Source organism: Macadamia integrifolia, chromosome 2 (genome assembly GCF_013358625.1).
Source record: "Macadamia integrifolia cultivar HAES 741 chromosome 2, SCU_Mint_v3, whole genome shotgun sequence".
Taxonomy (NCBI): domain Eukaryota; kingdom Viridiplantae; phylum Streptophyta; class Magnoliopsida; order Proteales; family Proteaceae; genus Macadamia; species Macadamia integrifolia.
In genome coordinates, this window is record NC_056558.1 from 41,163,226 (window position 1) to 41,168,459 (window position 5,234).

The 5,234-nt window shown below is 37.4% G+C and overlaps 1 long non-coding RNA gene across 1 annotated transcript in view; it reads left to right on the forward strand.

Annotated features, from left to right (window-relative positions):
- Positions 1-662, forward strand: part of LOC122072094 — a 1,540-nt gene extending 878 nt beyond the window's left edge. Inside the window, exon 2 of the long non-coding RNA XR_006138330.1 lies at positions 205-662. This is a non-coding gene — a long non-coding RNA (uncharacterized LOC122072094). The remainder of the gene's footprint in view (positions 1-204) is intronic.
- Positions 663-5,234: the final 4,572 nt, after the last annotated feature.

The following is a 5,234-nucleotide window of genomic DNA, read 5'->3' on the forward strand; positions in this document are numbered from 1 at the left end:
GGGGTGGGTGTGGGTGGTGGGTTTATAAGAATAGATTAGGTTAAAGTCCTGTTCTATTGGTTATCAGTAAATTATATATGGGTGATCTAAGAGTATAGACTAGGTTAAAGATTTTTGTCCAACACTTGTTTTGATATAAATTTTCTTACATTGCACAAGTGTCTGAGCAAGGACTATATGCATACATGAATGTAACTTTGTCAGATACTCCAGTACTATTGAAGTGTACGTCATCATCTGGCGTTGAGCCCTCCATATATATAACTCTACAGAAGTCTAAAGAAAGCAAGGTGATCTTTTAGTATTGCAAAGCCAGCATATGATCAACAAAAGTCATTTGATTCAGTGAAGCGAACGCAGTCTAGTTTGTGTTCAGTGAACTCTATCTCGATAAAATGTTGAGAGATTGATTGATTTATGGATTTTCTTTCTGAAGTGTTTCTTCAAAAATGTGTTCATGCTTGTATTTGGTGCTTTCAGAATTGGAGTTAGGAGTTGGAAGAAATTTTTAACATCAAACAGCTTCATTTGTATATTATTTTTCTATTTTCCTCCCCACCCCTTAATTTAAAGATTATTCTTTATTTTATTTTCACCTAATCCATGTATGCCTCAGCTGAGCTACTATATATAGTGCAATACTTGACCATTTCTCTTTCTAATTTATGTATTGCACAATCATGTCGTCAATCAATTTTCAAAATCATTACATGCCATTTTTATCTTCAATCCATTGGAGAATTTCTCATCCCTATAGAGAAGGGAATGTTGTAGCTGATGTTCTAGCAAAGAAGGGAGTTTCACTTCAAGCGTCAAAATTTTGTGTTGACTTCCCCCCATTTATTCCTCATGAAATTTATTGGCATTGTAATAAAAAATCATGCTATCATTTTGATTCACGACAAGCATTTATCTCTGTATTTGTTTTGACTTTGCTTGAGGAATTTGGTGATGATCATGACGAAAGTAAGATCCTCAAAGTAAAGTAGTGTGATCTTTAGTTTTGCTAATAGCAGTGCCGAACGTGAAGTTTCTATGTAGATCATATATTTTGGTCTAGTAATGCCTAGATAGCAATCATCTAATTTATTGATATTTAGCGGAAAATAAAGAAGTAAAAGTAGGTCATTTTTAATTGCAATGGAAATTAAAGGAAATTATTTTTAAAAAATAGAAAATTTCGTAATCATTACATAATATGATTGTATAACTAACACCAAAACATTTTCTAATCTGATTGATATTGTAACTAGCTAATTCCGAGATATACAAATATATAGATTATTAAATTTTGATACATTTTTGTAATCAGATTCCTTGGTTTTGAAGAAAAAAAAAAAAAAAAAAAAAAGATTGTACTTAGTATGGTTACCATATTTAGTAAAATTTTATGGTAGCTATGCAATCATAATAATTATCATATTAAGTAAAATTTTAAGATAGTTATGCAATCATAATCACAATTGTATTTAGTCTGATTACCATATTTTAGTAAGAGTTTAAAGTAGTCAAGCAATCATAATACCAAATTGTTCCATTTTCATTTTAAAACTTGAGAGAAATAACGTTACTTCTTACACGTCAAGGAATTTCATTACCGTAGGACCGTTATAGTTATAATCACTGTTCATTGGGGCTTTGGTCACCGGCTCTCCTGTCATCAGGTCACCAGCTTCCTTGACCTTCAAGCACTGGGCAGGACTAGTGTACCCTACGTCTATGCACACGAGGAAGTGGAACCAAGTTGTGAAAAGATGTCCATACCCTCGGCTCCACTTCCTCATTGGCGTGGGCGTAGGGTACACATGTTTTTTATTATTCTCTTGTATTGACCATATAGATCCCATGTAGATGATACTAGTAATGCGGAGTGTGTTAGATTCTCCCCACATTAGTGTCGTAGGCCAGGGAAACTTCTCCCTTCTGATGATTATTGTTGAGTGCTACACACCAATTCATAAGAGTCTTTCAGCTGATGCACATCAGCTCAATCTGCTAAAACCAAACAACAGATTCCAATTGGATGATAAAGTGATTTTAAAAATTTACTTATCATGTTCTGATCCGGTTTGAACTGTTCATGATATGAGATCAATTAAGTGCTTCAGATTCACAAATGGTGTTACTAATGGTCCTCACCCAATTGGTTGTCTTGAATCATTATGCATTTAGCAATTTTTGGTGAATCTCACACCAATTCTAAGTAAGGATGTGAATTTGAAATCAAACACGTTTATCGAATTGAATCGAGCTGAGCCATTACACCGAAACTGTAAAACCATTCAGTAAATGGTTTGGTTCTAGTTTCAAGTTTAAGACCGATTAGTTAAATGGGTTGGGTCGGTTTTAACCGTTTAACCCGTTGGTTTCAAACTGAATTGACATCATGAATATCGAGCGGTTTAAACTGTCAAAACCGATCCAATTATCCAGTATAAAGATTAAATATTTGCTTGTTTTGACAAAACATTATGGTTTAATTTATGAAAGAATTAAGGAGCATAGAGGTTGTCCAAGAGTCTATTCAATAATGTTAGATCAAACACTAAGAAACATGAATAAAGAAAGACAATAGATCCGTACGACACAGAGATTTAACGAGGTTCACACACCAGGGTGGTGTGCTACGTCCTCGGGCGAAGAAGAAGATGATTCACTATGCAGAAGAAGGATTACACCCTAGCAGCGGCGAGGAAGAACTCGCCCTAAAACCCTAGCTTCGGGAAAACCCTAGAATACAATGACTCTCAATAAGCAACAGTACATTATATATATACTCCAAATAGCGGTTCGACCCATCGGGTCGCGGTCGATCCGGTCGAACCATACCGCGGGGGCTACGCCCCCGCACCCCCATACGAGATCAGTGATGGGCCCAAGCCCTCTGCTTCCATCACAGATCTCAGAAAATTTTCCATTCGGGTCGCCACCAAAATATGTCGAATCGGGTCAAGAATTCGAGACAAACTTAACAAATCTCCACCTTGGGTTGAATTCTCCTCCAACAGATAAACAAATAGCTAATATCTTCATCTTCTCCAATAGCCCTCCAAAGGGCTGAACTCAAACATAACAAACACCAAGTAAGTTCAAGCAATGCTCGAACTTACCAACACATAAAGGCTTAGTCAACATATCAGCTGGATTGTCTTCAGTACCAATTTTCAACACTTGAATATTACCTTGAGAAATTATCTCTTTTATGAAATGATACCGAACATCAATGTGCTTTGTCCTCTCATGATACATTGGATCTTTAGTCAAGTGAATAGCACTCTGGCTATCACAATGGACAACAGTCACCCCATGATCCATGCTGAGTTCTCCCAACAAACCTCTAAGCCAAATAGCTTCTTTAATTGCCTCAGTCACTGCCATATACTCTGCTTCAGTAGTAGATAATGCAACTGTAGCCTGTAAAGTAGCTTTCCAACTAACCGTACTTCCTCCAAGAGTAAATACATAGCCTGTGAGTGACCTCCTCTTGTCAAGATCACCTGCATAATCTGAATCAACATAACCAGATAAATTATCACCATTCCTCCCAAACTCCAAACAAATACCAGAGGTCCCTTTCAAGTACCTAAGTATCCACTTCACTGCTTCCCAATGAGTTTTACCTGGACATGACAAATATCTGCTCACCACACTGACAGCTTGTGAAATGTCAGGACGAGTGCAAACCATAGCATACATAACGGAGCCAACTGCACTAGAGTATGGAACACATGACATGTACTCCACCTCTTCATCTGTCTTAGGTGATAGAGCAGTTGAAAGTCTAAAATGAGATGCAAGAGGAGTAGTTACAGGTTTGGCATCTTTCATGCCAAAACGATTCAATACCTTCTCAGTGTACTTTTGTTGAGATAGCCACAGCTTCCCTGCTTTTCTATCCCTCTTGATCTCCATACCAAGGATCTTCCTTGCTGCCCCCAAATCTTTCATCTCAAATTCAGAACTTAATTGTTCCTTCAACCTATTGACCTCATTCCTATCTTTTGCTGCAATCAACATATCATCAACATAAAGCAACAAATATATGAATGACCCATCAGAGAGCTTTCTGAAATAAACACAACAGTCATATTGACACCTGGAGTATCCAAAACTAGCCATAACTGAATCAAACCTTTTATACCACTGTCTAGGAGACTGTTTCAAACCATATAGGGACTTCTTCAACAAACATACATGGTCCTCCTTACCTTCAATAACAAACCCTTCAGGTTGATGCATATAAATCTGTTCTTCTAATTCACCATGCAAGAATGCTGTTTTCACATCAAGTTGCTCCAACTCCAAATCATGCATAGCAACTAAAGCAAGTAGGACACGAATAGAACTATGCTTAACAACAGGTGAGAAAACATCATTAAAATCAATTCTTTGTACCTGACTGTAGCCCTTTGCAACTAAACGTGCCTTGTACCTAGCATCTTCAACACCTAAGGCAGATTCCTTCTTCTTGAAGACCCATTTGCAACCAACAATTTTCTTCCCTGTTCTCGGCTTCACAAGCTTCCAAGTCTGATTTTTATGAAGAGATTCGATCTCCTCATTCATGGCAATCAACCATTTAGTTGAATCAATTGAAGCAACAGCTTCAGAATATGTTGCAGGCTCACTATTTTCAATTGAATCTGCAACAGACAATGCATAAGCAACAAATTTAGCATGCCCATACTTTTGTGGTTGTCTAATATTCCTCCTTGGTCTATCCTTGGCAATGCTGTACTGCTCTTCTTCTTGATTCTCTTGAGCATCATCTCCTTCAGTAAAAATAGGCAACTGGACTAAAGTAGATTGTGCTTTGTTTGAAGATGAACTACCAATTTCAAACTCCACCTTCTCTCTAGATTTTTCTTGACCTTCATCACAATGAATAGGAACTTCTTTCCTAGGATGCAACATAGCAGATTCATCAAAAGTAACATCTCTGCTAATAAGAAATTTTGGAGACTTTGGATCAGAACACCACAACCTGTATCCTTTCACTCCAGATCCATACCCAAGAAAAATGCATTTCTTAGCCCTAGGTTCCAACTTCCCTTCATTTACATGTGCATAAGCAGGACATCCAAATACTTTTAAATTTGAGTAGTCTGCAGGTTTACCTGACCAAACTTCTTCTGGAGTCTTGCACTCAATAGCTGTGCAAGGAGATCGATTCACCAACAAGGTTGTTGTGTTAACTGCTTCTGCCCAGAACTCCTTGCCCAATCCTGCATTTG